The 18,062-nt window shown below is 44.3% G+C and overlaps 1 pseudogene; it reads left to right on the forward strand.

Moving 5' to 3' along the window:
• Positions 1-16,587: 16,587 nt before the first annotated feature.
• On the forward strand, positions 16,588-17,617 carry LOC102725956 (large ribosomal subunit protein uL6-like; annotated as a pseudogene).
• The last annotated feature ends 445 nt before the right edge of the window (positions 17,618-18,062 follow it).

Consider the following 18,062-nt stretch of genomic DNA (forward strand, 5'->3'; position numbering starts at 1 on the left):
CCCTCCGATTTCCCCCGCTTCATTCTTCCCCTCCCGCTACCTTCTTCTTCTTCTTTTTTTTTTCTTAACATATATTGCATTATTTGTTTCAGAGGTACAGATCTGAGATTCAACAGTCTTGCACAATTCACAGCGCTTACCAGAGCACATACCCTCCCCAGTGTCTATCACCCAGTCACCCCATCCCTCCCACCCCACCACCCACTCCAGCAACCCTCAGTTTGTTTCCTGCAATTAAGAATTCCTCATATCAGTGAGATCATATGATACATGTCTTTCTCTGTTTGACTTACTAAATGTGGATTCTTACATGAGTGATGGAAAGAAATGTAACTCTCATATTTCTACACATTGAGTCACTTCAATGGAATGTCAATAATTGTTAAAATTTGTGGTGCTGAATGGAAGAAAAAATGTGTCTTTGAATATGACATCATTTTTTTTCTTTCAGCTTCTGATGTTCAAAATAAAACATCTCTCAGTCAGCAAAACCAAGATAAAAGGTGTTTAAAAAAAAAACAGAATGTTACTCAACAACAAAAAACCAAGCAGCCAAACTGAAAAATAGATAAAGTAATTGAACAGGCATCCCTCCAAAGAAGACATACAAGTGGCCAATGAGCACATGGAAAATGCTCAACATCACTAGTCATTAGGGAAATGCAAATCAAAACTATGATGAGATTATCACCTCACACCCCTTTAGAATAGCTACTATCAAAACAAAAAATAACAAGTGTTCAGAGGATGTGGAGAAGTTGGAACGCTTATGCATTGCTGGTGGAAATGTAATATGGTGCAGCCATGGAAAACAGTTTGGCAGGTCCTTGAAAAGTTAGATTTAGGATTACCATATGACCCAGCCATTCCACTCTTGGGTATGTACTGAAAATAATTGAAAGCAGGACTCAAATAGATACTCGTACACCCATGTTTAATAGCAGCATCATTTACAATAGCCAAAAGGTGGAAACAACCCAAATATCCATCAGCAGATGAATGGATGAGCAAAATGTGGTTTATACATAAGTTGGAATTCAGCCATAAAAATGGAAGGAAATTCTGACACATGCTACAACATGGGTGAGCCTTGAATGCATTATGCATTATGAACTACAGCAGTCAAATTCATAGAGACAGAAAGTAAAATGGTGGTTGCCAGGGACGGGGAAGAGGGGATGGGGATTTATTGTTTAAAGAGTACAGAGCTTCAGTTTGGGAAGATGAAAAAGTTCTGGATATGGACAGTGGTGACAGTTGCCCAACAGTGTGAATATATATACTTAATACCACTGGATTGTACACTTTAAAAAATACCAAAAAAGGTAAAGTGATGGAGTAAGATAGATCATGCAAATGTGAATTATGGGAATACTGAAGTGGCTATATTTCAGAGCAAGGACCATTACTAGAGAAGAGAGAGAGAGAGAGAGATTTCATACTGATAAAGGGGTCAACTCACCAAGAAGACATAATTATTCTAAATATATATATTATGTATGTACTTAAATATATATATACCCAATAGAGAGCCAGCACCACCCGAATACCGAAACTTGACAAAGAGAAGAAATCTACAGGCTGATATCTCTCAGTAAATAGATATTAAAATTCTTTCAAAATTTTAACCAATTGAATCCAGCAACACATAAAAAAGACTATAAACCATGGACAAGTGGAGTTTATCCCAGTAATGCAAGATTGATTTAACATTAAAAAATCAATGTATTTTACTATATTAACAGACTAAGAAAAAACCATGATCATCTCAATAGTTGCAAAAAAAGGTGGGGGGGGAGCGGGCATTGACAGAATCCAATACCTGTTCATGATTAAAAACAAAACAAAACCTCTCAGCAAACCAAGAAGGGAAGAGAATTTCCATAACCTCATACAGGGCAAATATTAAAAACCTAGAGCTAGGGTGCCTGGGTGGCTCAGTTGGTTAAGCGACTGCCTTCGGCTCAGGTCATGGTCCCGGAGTCCTGGGATCGAGTCCCGCATTGGGCTCCCGGCTCGGCGGGGAGCCTACTTCTCCCTCTGACCCTATCCCCTCTCATGCTGTTTCTCTCTCTCTCTCAAATAAATAAATAAATAAAATCTTTAAAAAAAAAACAAAAACCTAGAGCTAATATCATAGGACAGAATGAAAACTTCCTCCTGAAGTCAGTAACAAGACAAGGATGTCTGTTCTTGCTATTTTTATTCAACATTTTAGTGGCAATGCTAGCCAGCTGAATAAGGCAAGAAAAAGAAAAGCATCTAAACTGGAAAGAAGTAAAACTATCTTTATTCACAGACAACATGTCCATCTTAGATAGGCCATGATCATATACCATGAAAACTCCAAGGACTCTACAAAAAAAGCTACTAGGATTAATACGTGAATTAACATAGTCACAGGATACAAAATTAATATTCAAGAATCAGTGTTCAAATGCTGGCAATAAGCAATTGAAATTGAAATTTTAAGAAATACCATTTACAATACCATCAAAAACCACAAAACATTTAGGGAGAAATATAACAGAATGTATGCAAGAGAGGTATGCTAAAAATTACAAAACATTGCTGAGAGAAATTTAAAAAGACACATAAATAGAAAGATATGCCAAGTTCATGAATCAGAAAACTTAATATTGTTAAATTTTCCAACTCACCCTATATTAATCTGTAGATTCAATTCAATCCCAAATAAAAATCCCAGCAGCTTTTATGTAAAAAATGTCAAGTTCATTCTAAAATGTGGAAATGCAAAGAACTGAAGCCAAATTTTTTAATAGAAACAATTTTGAAAATTAAAAACAAAGTTGTAAAACTTACACTATCTTATTTCAAAACCCACTACAAAGTTATAATCATCAAGACAGTGTGGTACTGGCATAAAGGTAGACATACAGATCAATGAAACAGGATAGAGTCCAGAAATAAACCCACAGATACATTGTTAATTGATTTTGACAAAGTTGCCAAGGGAATTCAATGGGGGAAAGGATAGTTTTTTCCAACAATTGGTGCTGGGACTGTTGGATATCCACATGGGAAGAAATGAACCTTGATCCTTATCTGATAAAATATACCAAAATTAACCTGAATTGGACTGTAAACCTAAATGTAAAAGTTAACATTATAAAACTTGAAGAAGAAAACACGGAAGAAGATATTTGCCACCTTGGCAGATTTTTTAGGAAACAAATAAATAAAATCTTTAAAAAAAAAATGTGTATCGCAAAACAATTTAAAAAAAGCATAAACCATAAAGGAAAAAAATTGATTAATAGAACTTTATCAAAATGAAAAACTTCTTTTAAAAGCACCCTTAAGAAAAGGAAAAGATGAGCCAAAAACCATATATTTGACAAAGGGCTTTAAGCAGAATACATAAGGACCTTGTAACACAAAAGTCAGAAGACAAACAAAACTTCATTACGAATTAAAAAATTTGAGCAGATGTTTTACAGAAGATATACCAGTGGCCAATGGGCACATGAAAAGATGTTTAATATCTCTCGTTATAAGGGAAAATTAAAATCACAATGAAGCAGCACTAGACATCCATTCGAATGGCCATATTTAAAAGACCAACCATATCAAGTGTTGCCAAGGAGATATACATTACTGGTGAGAATGAAAAATGGTATGATTGGAAAAGCTGGACGGTTTTCTTTACTCTTAAATATTTATGTACTGTTTACAACCCAGCGATTCCACTGCTAGATAATACACAATAGAAAACATCTGCAAAGATTCATACAGGAATGTTCACAGCAGTTTTGTCTAATAATAGCCCAAAACTGAAAACAATTTAAATATCCACCAACATGTGATAAACAATTGTGGTGTAGCCGCGCAGCGGAATGCTAAAAGGAATAAACTACTGAAGATGCCACAGATGGATAAATCTCACAGATATTACGTTGAATAAAAGAAGACCAAAAATTTACAGACGGTGTGGTTCCACTTATAGAAAACTCTAGAAAGGACAGATCTAATCTGGAGTGACAGGAAACAGGTCAGTGGTTCCCCGGGGCCTGGTGTGGAGGGTGAGGGGACTGACCAGAAAGAGTCACAAGGGAACTTTTTGGGTGATGGAAATGTTCTGTCTTGATTGTAACAGTGGTTACTTACACAGATATACACACTTGTCAGAACTCATTAACTTAAACTAAGTGCACTCTATTGTATGTAGATGATACCTTAATAAAGTTGATTCACAAAAATCCTTTATGTAACTAAGGTAAAACAAGAACAACAACAACAACAACTGATGTACAGTATACCTACCCTGTGTTTTCTTTCTTTTTTTTTTTTTGTAAAGATTTTATTTATTTATTTGACAGAGAGAGATCACAAGTAGGCAGAGCAGCAAGCAGAGGGAGAGGGAGAAGCAGGCTCCCCACTGAGCAGGGAGCCCGATGCGGGGCTCGATCCCTGGACCCTGGGATCATGGCCTGAGCTGAAGGCAGACGCTTAACTGACTGAGCCACCCAGGCGCCCACCTACCCTGTACTTTCTAAAATAACCACAGTTTATATCAAAAAAAGAATGGAGAAGCAGAATGGTACATAAAGATTGCTACCATTTTTAAAGGATCAATTCACCCATATGCTTGTCAATGTCAATCAGGGCACACAATCTTGTAAAGACCCACAGCTGCCCCCACTGATGGGGGATAGGTGGAGTAGGAGAGACACTTGACTTTTTCATCATGCGCATCTGTTTCCTAACAGAAACCAAAACTTGTGATCGATCTATAATTGATCACACTAAAAAAGGTGCCATTCAGCTCGGGACTGGCAAATAAATGATCTGCAAATAGTATGAAGGAAACCAAAGTGCTGGGTAGTGCAGTCCTAGGCTTCTAGTCTGAGTGATGAAGGTGAGTCTTCCCAGGAGTGGCCTCCTGTGCCCCTGAGGGCCAGGGGGCAGTGTGTGTCCTGGCACTGCCACCAACAGGCTGTGTGGCTCTGGTCAACTCCGTGTCGCCCCCATCCACACTTCCCTATACACACGCAAGTCACAGCAAAAATCCAATTTGTTTGAAGATGAGGGTTAAACATAAGAGTGTTCACATAAGCAGAGGCTGTGTGCCTCCCCAAGCAAGATGCTGCATTTGTCCCCTTACATTGCTGGCTGCAATGCAGTAATCCCAGCATATGGTGACTCGGTAAAATCTAAAAGAACAATTATCCAAGAAACGAAATTTTGGTAACTTCAAGAATGCAATTGAATTTATTTAAGAGAATGGGATGTAAGGAAAACCTTACAGATTTAGAACCGCATGTATGTGTTTTTTAAACCTTAAACTCATTAAGTAATAGATTCATGAAGTAGAGATGCATGTGATTGCAAAGCTTTGTCACTAGTTCAAGTCCATGACCTTCTCTAGGATAATCCCTCCTCCAAAGGAAGAGAATACATTTACTTAAAGTTCTGATTTTTAAAAAAATTTCAGATCAATCTATTGAAGTACAATTCACATACAATGAAATGCATTTGTTTTATTTTTTTTTTAAGATTTTATTTATTTATTTATTTGACAGAGAGAGGAATAGTGAGAGCAGGAACACAAGCAGGGGGAGTGGGAGAGGGAGAAGCAGGCTTCCTGCCGAGCAGGGAGCCCAATGCGGGGCTCGATCCCAGGACCCTGAGATCATGACCTGAGCCGAAGGCAGACGCTCAAAGACTGATCCACCCAGGCGCCCCTAAATGCATTTGTTGTAAATGAACTGGTCATTGTAACCACCATCACCATCAAAATCTACAACATTTCCATTACCTCAGGAAGTTTCCAGGTGCCCCAGTCTTCCTCAGCCTCCACATTCACAGCCCCAGGCAAACACTTGTGATCAAATTTGTGACACCGGGAATTAGATTTATCTTCTTTGAGAGTTTTATATAAATGAAGTCATCCAATATATACTTGCCTAGCACCTTTCTCAGCACAATATTCTTCAGATTTATCCATGTTGCTGCATGTATTCCTTTGGGCTGCTGAGTAGTATAGTATTCCTCAAAAAAGTTTTTAAAAATCATTACCTGCTTCCTCATCACCTGCTAATAACTTCTGGAAAAATGATGAATGAGAGCTTCTTGGATAGCTACACCAGCGCGCAGAGCAGTCACCTGTCCAGTTGACCAAACCAGAAACCTAGGGATTATTTTTGATCCCTCCTTCTATTTTCCAAATCCAAGAACCACCATGTCCAGTCAATTTTAATCTCCTGATCTCTCTCAAATCGATCTTGTCAGCCACTGTTATAAGCAAGTCTTCATTTCTCGCCCATATTACTGCAGAAACCCATTTTGCTTTAGTCTTGCACACCCCCCGCCATTCTCCATCTTTAAACCAGAATGAATTCAAGTGCTCTAGGGACCTCATATAAGTGGAATCATGAGGTATTTGTTTTTTTGTGTCTAATTTATTTCATTTAGCATGTTTTCAAGGTTCACATCATAGCATGTGTCAGAATTTTCATCTATCAATCTATCTATCTATCTATCTATCTATCTATCTATCTATCTATCTATCATCTATTTGAAATAGATAGCAGGTGGAGGGGCAGAGGGAGAAGAATATTCTCCACTGAGCAGGGAGCCAGACACGGGCCTCGATCCCGAGGACCCCAGGATCATGACCTGAACTGAAGGCAGACGCTTAACTGACTGAGCCAACCAGACGCCCCAGAACTTTTTTTTTTTAAGATTTTATTTATTTATTTGAGACAGAGAGAATGAGATACAGAGAGCATGAGAGGGAGGAGGGTCAGAGGGAGAAGCAGACTCCCTGCCGAGCAGGGAGCCCGATGCGGGACTCTATCCCGGGACTCCAGGATCCTGACCTGAGCCGAAGGCAGTCGCTTAACCAACTGAGCCACCCAGGTGCCCCCAGAACTTTTTTTTAATGGCTGAATAATATTCCATTGTATGCATAGACTACATTTTGTTAATCCATGTATCTACTGATGAATGCTTTAGTTATTTCCACCTTCTGGTTATTGCAAATAATACTGTTATTAACACTGGGGTACAAGCATTTGTTTGAGTCCTTACTGTCAGTTCTTTTACAGGTATACCTAGGAGTGGAATTGCTGGGTCATGTGGTAAATTCTATGTTTGACTTTTTGAGGAACCACCAAACTATTTTCCACAGCAGTTGAACAATTTTACATTCCCACCAGTAAGTAGTCCAAGAGGGTTCCAATCTCTCCAGAATTTCTGATCTGGTGAAAAACAATTTCAGGAAACTTAAGCACTCTGTGCCTCAGTTTCCCCAATTCTAAAACGCAGGAAATGATATTATCATTCTCGTGTGGTTGTGAAATTTAAATGAAGAAATGTATGTAAATAACTTAGGGCTTGCAAATGTGAATGTTATAATAAATCCTAGCTGGTATCATCGCCATCGTCCCTACTAGTGAGGATCGGATTGCCTGAAATCTGCAAACTTCGAAATCCATGCCCCTTCCCTGGGTCTCCTAGGGCTCCATAGAGACTGTAGTAGAAGGGCAGCACAGTGGGCCAGGGGCCGGAAGCTGGGATTGAGTCAGACGAACCCCTGGAGCTGTGCACAATGAACAGACATCACGGAAGGGGCCACGTAGCGCAGGAGAGTGGCAGCACATCCTTTCCTCTCATGGAGCAGGAAGGGGAGGCTCACGGAGGCTGAGCAGTCCTGGCTCTTGCCTTTCTCTTTTCACACATGCTTTAGGAAGCACAGCAGTCAGCAAGGCGCACTGCTTCTCATGCATGTCAGGTGTGTGCAAAGAGCCTGACAGAATCACCTTAATAGTGAGAGCAAGCCCGAGATGATGCTGCAGGTGTCCCTGACCATGACCTGAGCATGGGGTTCACACACCTGGTTTTCCTCAGGATTGTTTTCAGCAATTTGGTGACTGTGGTCACAGTATATGCATATTCTCTCAAGATCTCTTGAACAAGAGAGTGGCCCGGTGTGAATGCTCTATGTTACCTGGTGCTGTCACCCAACTGTTACTGCTATTCCCACGGGCTTGTCTACAGTGAAGATCTGTAGCCTTCAAATGGCAAACTTCAACTCCATAGCAGTATAAAGTTTCACCTTTTAAAAAATTGGCATTTACAAGGCTAAAATATGTGTGTTATGTCGTGGGGGGTCTGACCAATACTTTTGCAACTCTTCACTCCTAATGCACCTGCTGTGCATTCCAGCTCCCCCTGAGGCCACGGGCAACACAGGCTTTGCCCCGCTGGGTACACAGGAAGTCTGCCAAGAAGGGCTCTGCTCTCACCTTTGTGGGACATGGCGGGTCACTTCCTGGTTCTTGCCTATTATTATTGTTAAGTTTGAATAGGACTGATGGCTGGGCGTTGGGTGGTTTTTCTAAAACCTTTTTAATTATTAAAGTTTATTACAGCACTTGAAAAAAATGAAAAAAGATCATGTCACTCATATTCCCACCATCATAGCATAATAGCTGCCTTCATCTCTCCAGACTTTCTTCCAGTCTTTTCTCTTATCGACCCATATTTTACATTGTTGTAATCACTGTATGTGGGCAATTTAGGTTCTCTCTGCTCAGCTTTGCTCATAAACATATTTTTCATGTCACTTTATTTATTTTTAATAGCTGTATGATAATCTATTGGGTTAATATATCATCATTTATTTAGACATTCCTCATAATTGGCATTCAATTTTCCCCAATCTTCCACGATCATGAATTTTATTTTATTTACCTATCCTTGGTTTTATGTAGTGTGTAAAAAATATAGGCTTAGGTTTAAATTGTTAAAACTGTAATTAAAATGCGCCCTAGACTCAGTTGCACTCAAATGATTCTACTGACATCTATTTTGAATAATGAAAATCATTTTTCATAATTTATCCTTTGGAACTTTTATTTTTTATTATTTATTTATTTATTTTTAAAGTAGGTTCCATGCCCAGCATGGAACCCAAGGTGGGGCGTGACCTCATGACCCTGGGATCAAGACCTGAATGAGCCGAGATCAAGAGTCAGACTCTCAACCGACTGAGTCACCCAGGCGCACCTGGAATTTTTCTAAGTAGGTCAGGTCACAGAATTTTAGCCTGGGTGTTGCCATCCTCCATCATCCCTCTTTTATCAGACTTCTAGAGAGAGCCACCAGCAAAGCTACCCACTACAGCAGCATTTTGGAAAGACAGCAGCCTTTTAGTGAGGGCCACTCTCAGGGCTGGACACATGGCTCTCTGGGGCGGTGTCTGCCATGAGGCTGGTCAAGCACAGGGGCATGACTGGCCTGTCCTAGTGGGGGACATACCGAAGTCAAGTCAACAGGAGGGGGTAACTGTAGTGCATGTATCCTGCCGCCCTAAGCAACTGGAAACCTGGACAAAGTTCATGAACCAGCTATTTTCAGACATTGAACAGCAGGTGGCACAGAGCTGTGATCCCTAAGAAAAGAAAACGAAGAAAGGTAAGTGCTAACGTTGCCTTGGATTTCTGCCTGGGGCTACTTCATGGACCACAGCTCAGGGAACAAGGACCTAAGTAGTGTCTGGTGACTTAGCTGCCGTGAGGATCAGAGACAGGAGTGCAGGGACTCAGTGGTGATTTGTGGGACAGAGTCCCGAAGAGAAGGGAATTCTTCAGGGAAGGAGCTCCAGAAATCCTCACAGGGTGCCCTGAGCGTTTGTGAGTCACTGAGCTGCACGTGTGTGGTGTGAGATGCCATGGAGATGGACAAAGAGCAAATACCAGGGAGCCACAAGGAGGCCGATCCCAAGAGCTCAGCCACAGTGGACAATTCTCAGTGACCTGCAGAAACACTGTAGAGACTCTCAAAGCGTTCCACCTTAGTAGTGGGCTAAACAAGCCCTCGAGTGAGTGTACATTGACCCTCCCCAACAAAGCTTAAAAATAAGCCTTGGAAGAGTCAAGCTAATAATCTGCAAGGGACCTAAAAGCCCACCTAAAGAGGCACAGAAGAAAGGAAAACTATAGATCAAGGTCCTTTGTGAACACAGATGTGAAATCTTCAATAAGATATTATCGAGTCTTAGGGCGCCTGGGTGGCTCAGATGGTTGGGCGTCTGCCTTCAGCTCGGGTCATGATCCCAGGGTCCTGGGATCGAGACTGGCATCGGGCTCCCTGCTCAGTGGGAAGCCTGTTTCTCCCTCTCCCACTCCCCCTGCTTGTGTTCCTTCTCTCGCTTTGTCTGTCTCTGTCAAATAAATAAATAAAATCTTAAAAAAAAAATCTTAGCAGGCTTTTTGGTAGAAATTGGCAAGCTAATTCTAAAATTCATGCTGAAAGACAACCTCAGAGAAGAACAACTCTTTTCATGGGTTTGCATGGGTCTTTCCAAGGACACACACCATCTGATCTCGAGACTTACTACAAAGCTGCAGTCATTAAGACTGGGCAGCACTGCAGAAGGGCTGGGCACACATATCAATGGAACAGAACACAGAGTCCAGAAATAGCCCCATACAGATGTGGTCAATTGATTTTTGACAAAGCAGAAAGTCAGCTCAGTGGAGAATGGATTGTTTTGGTTTGAAAGTCCTTGCAGGACATCTAAAGGGTAGTCAGGAGGATAGATGGTCTGAAACTCAGGGAGGGCTCCTGGACTCCAGAGACATAGTTTGGGAGTCCTTGAGTTAGAGGTGGAAGTAAAAGTTGTGGGAAGGTGGGAACTGTCCCAAGTGGGTAGGAAGATGGAGGAGAATGCCAGGGATGGCCTTCTGAGTCTGGGATGGGACAGCAACAGAACCACGAGACACCCAAGGCAGAGACGCACGGGCCTTTATTTAATGCTGAACATATGGGAAGAGGGGAGAGCTCCCCAGAAGCACAAGCAGGATCAGAGCAGTGGGGGCAGAAGCAGGTGCCCCAGAGATAAAGAAGGGGGAAATAGGTGAGCGTGTACAAGTACGAACAGCGTCTGCTGCACAGCCTGGTGTCACCTTCTGCTCTGCATGGAAGGAACCAACAGCCATGGGGTTTTCATTACTAGTGGCCTTTAAAAAAAAAACCACCACCATCTGAAGGGCTTTCTAGGGGCCGAACAGTACTCTAAAACTTCATGAATATTAAATCACTTCACCCTCACAACTCTCTGAAGTAGGTACAATTATCCCCATTTTGCAGACGAGGGAACTGAAGCCGCATTCTGCACAGTGACAGTAGGCTTTGAGCCCATGCCCTTCCATCCCATGCTCGCTGCTCTTGGGGTGATGAAAACAGTGACTCAGGAGGCCCCTGAAGGTTTGCACCTCGTGCTTGCTTCTCATGACACCCTGCAAAGCCACACACCTGCTAAGGGTAGGTCCAAGGCCAGGCCTGGGCCAGCCTCACCGTGCTGCCCACACCCAGCATGGATGGATCCGTCTTGCTCCCACAGGCAGAGCACGAGAAGGACCAACGCACCCTGGTCTCGGGTTTCTGGCCCTCGCTCCGGGCTGCTTGTTTCTCTGCTGCTCAGAAGCAGATGCCCCCCAAGGTCGCTGGAGGACAGCCCTTGGAGACTGGGCCCTGCCACCCTGTTCTGCCTTCTGCAATCTGACTCTAGCACCAAATTCGCATGGTTTCCTCCACGGACGGGTTTTGAAGCGGCTAGACCCAACAGGGTGGCTCAACAAAATGAAGTATAGGTTTGAATTTCAAAGAAAAAAAAAGGCTTGATTCTAAAGTGTTGAGGCACATTTATTTGAATGACTTACTCTTCACACTGAAAGAAACCCAGAGTTATTTCCAAATTATTTTGAACAGTGGTGGCCCTTTAAAATGTGTGCACACAAAGTCTTCCAATGTATGCTAAAGGCAAGTACTTGGGGTTTTTTGCTGGCTCTTCATTTCAAAGTCACCTGGTATTTTTGGTCTTCTGTACCTTTTGTAACTTCCTCTGAATAAGAGGAAATATGGTTGCCATTTGTGTTTAATTTATTTTAAACAAATCAAAGCACTGATTTCTACTTCCTGCCTGTGTAATACTTGAGCTGCAGGCTTCAAAGGGCAGAGTAACTATGTTCTTGAGTGATTGGGCGTCTGTTGTATTATTTTATAAACAGTTCAAAGTTTCGTATTGTATAGGAACAACCGGTACAACACTGAGATGTTATTTTCTGTGTGAGTCGCCGCAGAGAACTCTGAGTGACCTTTACATTTATCTTGTGCTAGTTCATAGATTAAATTTAGATTTGGGTAGAATATATATTTATATAAAGACTCAAAGTTTATTTTTCCTGTTTTCTCTAACACTGCTTAACTTGTTCTCTGAAATGTTTATCACAAATGGCAGGTTGTTGCAAAGAGCAGTGGAAAGAAAACTAAATACTCACCGCTTGGTTTTCTTGCAGGTTCATTGGGTTTAGGAAACTCCACTTAGAGGAGCAGCTTGTTTCGGGGAGGCCTCTCCCCAGAACCGAATTCCGAGGCCTGCGGGCCTGTGGGTTTCGGAATCCAGCAATCCCGGGGATGCACAGGGCAGATCCCCATCACACAGGCTGTTAGGGCAAAGATGTTACCAGACCTGGATTCCAAAGCAAGTTCACTTATTTAAAAAAACAAAAACAAAACCACAGTTCCCCAAGGCTCTGCGGGCGCCGCTCAGCCTCGCCGTCCAGCCTGTATTGCTCTCCCCTCTGCCCTGGACCATGAGGGCCATTCGTGCATTTTGCTGCTGGTTGGCGTGATGGGCCAGGCACAGGGGAAGATCTGTGTGCACACGGCCACCACAGTGCTGTGTGGCCTCCGGAGAGAAGTCCTTCTCTCCTGCGGGGAGGAGCATGGGTGAGAGCCTGGGGGTGGGATCGCTCAGGGCCAGCCAGAGGTGCAGGGCACGCACAGGTTGTGCCCCTGGGCTGGCCGTGGCCCAGAGGAGGAGCCCAGCATCACGGTCTGGGGGAGCCCTAAAGGGGCCTTCCACCAAGAGCCCCTGGATGTGCAGGCTCAGCAAAGTATGCATGTCACCCGCCACTCAGGAGCACGGCTTGGACGGCACCTTTCGGGGGATGGGGGAGGGTGTTGCCATCTGAACTAACGTGAGCTTAGGAGGGAGGGAGGCCATGAGGACCCTGGGTGAAAGTTGCAAGCGCCGTGCTCTGATCAGGGGACCGGAGGGGCTGGCTGTGTCCTGGTCCCAGGACTGGGCAGGGGCAGGCCTGACAGGAAGCGGCTTGGCAGGCTGCGACGGGTGCTGGGCACTTTAATCTTTTGCCTGTCTTCATTCAGAGGCTGTGAGCGCTCCAATTCCGTTTTCACTTCTTTGGAAGTGCTGATAAGATGGGAACAGAATAAATCAAACGCCAAGTTACATGTTTCCTGGCTTAGGAAGCAAAAAACTAAGCATAACCTTGGAAATGCTCCCAGACAGTATTTTTTTTTTTTAATTTCCCCCCCAAGTTGATTTTTCCTTCTTGTTTTTTATTGTGGTAAAATATACATAACATAAAATTGACCATTTTCACCATTCCTAAAGGGCACAGTTCAGTGGCATTAACACCTTCGCGTTGCTGTGCGGCCATCCCCACAAGCCATCTCTAGTTTTACACCCTCCCCAGCAGAATCGCTGCCCCCTTACACACGAACTCCCTGATCCCATGCTTCTCTCCCACCCAGGTGCCCAGGAGCCACGGCCGAGGTGCCGTCTCTGCAGGCATGCATGGGGTACGGGGTGGCCCCGTGTCCTGGCCCCAAACTCCTCCTAGTGTGGGCTGGCCCTGGGTGGAGCTGAGAACATCTGTTCCCGTCTTAAGGAAGGGAATCTGTCAGATGTCAGTCATCTTTTCCTTTTTTCAGATTTTATTTATTTATTTGAGAGCGAGACAGAGCACAAGCAGGGGGAGCAGCAGAGGGAGAGGGACAAGCAGACTCCCCGCTGAGCGGGGAGCCCGACACGGGGCTCGATCCCAGGACCCCAAGATCGTGACCTGAGCCGAAGTCAGACCCTTAATTGACTGAGCCACCAGGCGCCTGTGTCCCCAGGCACTGTCCTAAAGCCCTCTGCATGCAGTACTTGTCCTTCACCTTTGGTCTCGTCCTTACCGAACAGATGCAGCAGGAAGCCAGTTTCATTAACGCACATCCTTGACTGCGGGGTGAAGGAGAGGGAGAGGCTCTCTGAGGCTGGGCTGGGGTTTTATTTTATTCTGTGTTCATCCCAACCCCCACAACAACCCACGAGGACCGTAGAGATTTCATTGCCATTTTGCATCCGAGAAATCAGATCTAAGGGTATGTTTCTTCCAGACCAGGAGAAGAGTCCATGCTTGACGATTCCTGCATGAGCCGGGGGCCGGTGACTGCCACATGGTCCCAGGTCGTGCTGCCCTTGCTGCAGGTGTGTGTGGTTGGATGGCAGGAGGGGAGGGCGAGTCCGGGGCTGTGGGCTGGCTGCACATAAGCCAGCGAGCCTGGTGCCGTGGACGGCGCCAGAGTCTGTCTGGGCCTTTGTCCCCCCGCTATGTCATCGGGGCTGGGATGCCACTTGCATCAAGGCCCAGAGTGTGTGCTCAGAGCAGCTTCCCCTCCTGCGGGAGAGTGACTGGCCTGTGTCACTTCTGGGTTAACTTTCTAGTGCAAAGGTCCACTACAGGCCTTCAGGGACATGAATCAGTACGTGTGTTTTGCGACCGGCTTCGGGAAAGGGAAAGAGTGATGCCGAAGATCTTGGGCGGGGTTGGAGCAGCTGACTCTGAGTGACTGAGTGACAACGTCAGCTCTGGGCACAGGTCCAGGCCGCGGCGTGCGTGGGCTTTGACCCTCTGGCCCTGCTGTCTCTGTGTTTATCCACTCTGCTTCCTCTGCAGCTGATGTCATTGTGACTTCATATTTTGCCCTCGGCTGATCCCTGGGGAGAGGAGTGATGAGGGCCACATGCAGGACACCTGCCGGCTGAAGCCCACCCCCACCCCCCACCCCTCCACTCTCCCCCTCTGCAGTGGCTCAGCAGCTCAAAATGGTCACCACATTGTTAAATGGTTGGAAAAAATTAAAAGACGATCTCATGACCCCTGCAAATTATATGAAATTGCAATGTCCATGTCCACGATAAAGCGTAATAAACACAGTCACACATTTGTTTAGGAATTGTCTGTGACTGCTTTCTCAGTATGATTAGGGACTGTGTGGCCTGAAGAGCCAAAAATATTTCCTCTCTGGCCTTTTCCAAAGTTTGCCAAGCCCAGGCACGGAGTCCTCCTTCCTGTGATGACAGAAATTCAGGTTGGTAGTAGCATTTCACAGGGTCAGCTCAAACCTCTGGCTCTTAATCAGAGTGGAAAAAGTGGAAAGTGTGCGGAGGGTCAACCCGCATGATTCCCAGAGACAGAGCAGCGGTCATGGGTGCTCTGATGGTCCCTACCTCTGACTGCTTGGGGCCTGAAACCAATCAGGGGTCGACTGTACTTCACTGAGAGGACCGGGCTCTGCTGCAGGCCCCAGAGCTCATGGGATGCTCTTCAAAGGGACACTGACTGGGGAGACTTCCCCATGTTGCCAAAGCAACTCCAATAGAACCGCCCGCCCTGACTTATCTGTGTGTGCATGCGCGTGACAGCAGTCCATCCATGTGACGGTAGCAGTTCTAGATTTGCCCTGGGAAGCCACTTCCTGAGATGGCAGGAAGAGCTGAGAAACCACTGAGGGACTGACCAGGCACTGAGCTAGTCAGCCACTGGTGACTTGCAGCTCCTCTGAAAGCCGGACTCCCGCAGAAGGGCCTGGGCCACATGGCAAGCCAGCACCCTCAGCGTTCACATAAAAATTGAGGATGAGGACAAGGTGAGCTTTACAAAGGCTCCTTGCCCCCTCTCACTGTGCAGCTTTTTAAAAAGCTGTGATAAAATACACATAACATAAACTTTCCCATCTTAACCATTTTCCCCTTTGATAAATGTTTATTGAGTGCCCACTATATACTGAGCAGGCATGCCAGGTGTCAGAGACACGACAACAACAGTCACGTGACAGATTTCCCAGGTGACCATAAATTAACTATCGAACGCTTACCCTTAAAGTTGGTGAGGAAAGTCCAGGGTCTGCTAGCCTACAGCTCCTAAGACCTAGAAATGTAATTGCTCAAGCTCAGAATGTCTGACATCTTTAATGTAAGAAAAAAATCATGAATCAAGCTTATTACTTCACAGGGAGCCCCGGCTGGTTGTACAATTATCTCCTCAGTAGAAGAGTCTTCTTAGGGGCGCCTGGGTGGCTCAGTCGTTAAGCGTCTGCCTTCGGCTCAGGTCATGATCTCAGGGTCCTGGGATCGAGCCCCGCATCAGGCTCCCTGCTCGGCAGGAGGCCTGCTTCTCCCTCTCTACTCCCCCTGCTTGTGTTCCCTCTCTCGCTGTATCTCTCTCTGTCAAATAAATAAAAATCTTTAAAAATAAAAGAAAAGAAAAAAAAAGAAGAGTCTTCTTAGAAGTCAAGTTAGTAATATATTAAAATGTATTATTAATGTATTAAAAGTAATGTATTAAAATGCCCACTTGGACAGGATCTAGCCATAAATGCAGTCAAATTCTCAAGCTTCGCCATCCCTCTGCCTGAACACTCTTCCGTCAAAATACTCTTTCTTCAAAAATGTTTCATACACTCTTTGCCTCACCTACTGTGGGAATGAAGACCATTCTCAGCAATCAGACTGTCAACATTCCAGAAAATGTCGACATCACTCTGAAGGGACACAGTGTTATTGTGGAGGGCCCCAGGGGAGCTTTATTTTTTTTTAAGATTTTATTTATTTATTTGACAGAGAGAGACACAGCAAGAGAGGGAACACAAGCAAGGGGAGTGGGAGAGGGAGAAGCAGGCCTCCCGAAGAGCAGGGAGCCCGATGTGGGGCTCAATCCCAGGACCCTGAGATCATGACCTGAGCCGAAGGCAGACGCCCAACCGACTGAGCCACCCAGGCACCCCCCCAGGGGAACTTTAATTACATAAATGTAGAACTCAGTCTCCTGGGAAAGAAAGAGGCTCCAAGTTGACAAATGGTGGGGAACTAGAACAGAACTGGCTACCGTTCGCACCATCTGTGGTCATGTACAGACCACGATCAAGGGAGTTACACTGGGCTTCTTTTATAAGACGTGGTCTATGTATGCTCAGTTCCCCATCAGTGTTTTTATTCAGGAGAATGGGGTTCTCTTGTTGAAATCTGAAATTTCTTGGGTGAAAAATATGTCTGCAGGGGTTCAGATGAGGCCAGGTGTTGCTTGTTCTGTATCTCAAGCCCAGAAAGGTGAATTAATTCTTGAAGGAAATGACATTGAACTTGTATCAAACTCAGCTGCTTTGATTCAGCAAGTCACAACCGTTAAAAACAAGGATATCAGAAGATTTGGGGATGGTATCTATGTTTCTGAAAAAGGAATAGTTCAGAAAGCTGATGAAGAAGATCTAAGCTGTCCAGCTACAGATACAGCAAGATGCCAGATGATTTTTCAGACTTACTTGTGATAGTCTAAAGATGCAATAAAAGCTGTACTGATTTGGGGCTTTTTCTTAAACCAATAATCCTTTCGAACTATTTGGCAATTAAACCATTCAGAAGTAAATTGTAGTATGCTAAGAACAGTGACAAGGAATGGAACAGGAGTTTTTTCTAGTAAAACATCATGGGAGAAAAAAAAAAATGTTTCGGGGCGCCCGGGTGGCTCAGTCGTTAAGCGTCTGCCTTCAGCTCAGGTCATGATCCCAGCGTCCTGGGATCGAGCCCTGCATCCGGCTCTCTGCTTGGCGGGAAGCCTGCTTCACCCTCTTCCATTCCCCCCCTGCTTGTGTTCCCTCTCTCGCTGTCTCTCTCTCTGTCAAAATAAATAAATAAAATCTTTAAAAAAAAAAAATGTTTCACACACTTGAATACCATAGTTCATCGGGGTCGTTCGTTGTCCTCAGAGCTAGCTGTCCATACTGTTCATAGACATGTTTGCCATCACTGTGCTTTTGTTTGGTTTTGGGTTCTTGTTTGTATTTTTTCCATTTTTTTATTATGGTAAAATAGACATAGCATGAAATTTACCATTTTACCCATTTTTGAGTGTCCAGTTCAGTGGCATTAGGCACATTCACATTGTTGGGCAACCATCACCACC

The sequence above is a fragment of the Leptonychotes weddellii genome, chromosome 13 (assembly GCF_054177405.1).
Source record: "Leptonychotes weddellii isolate Sample4059 chromosome 13, ASM5417740v2, whole genome shotgun sequence".
Classification (NCBI taxonomy): Eukaryota; Metazoa; Chordata; class Mammalia; order Carnivora; family Phocidae; genus Leptonychotes; species Leptonychotes weddellii.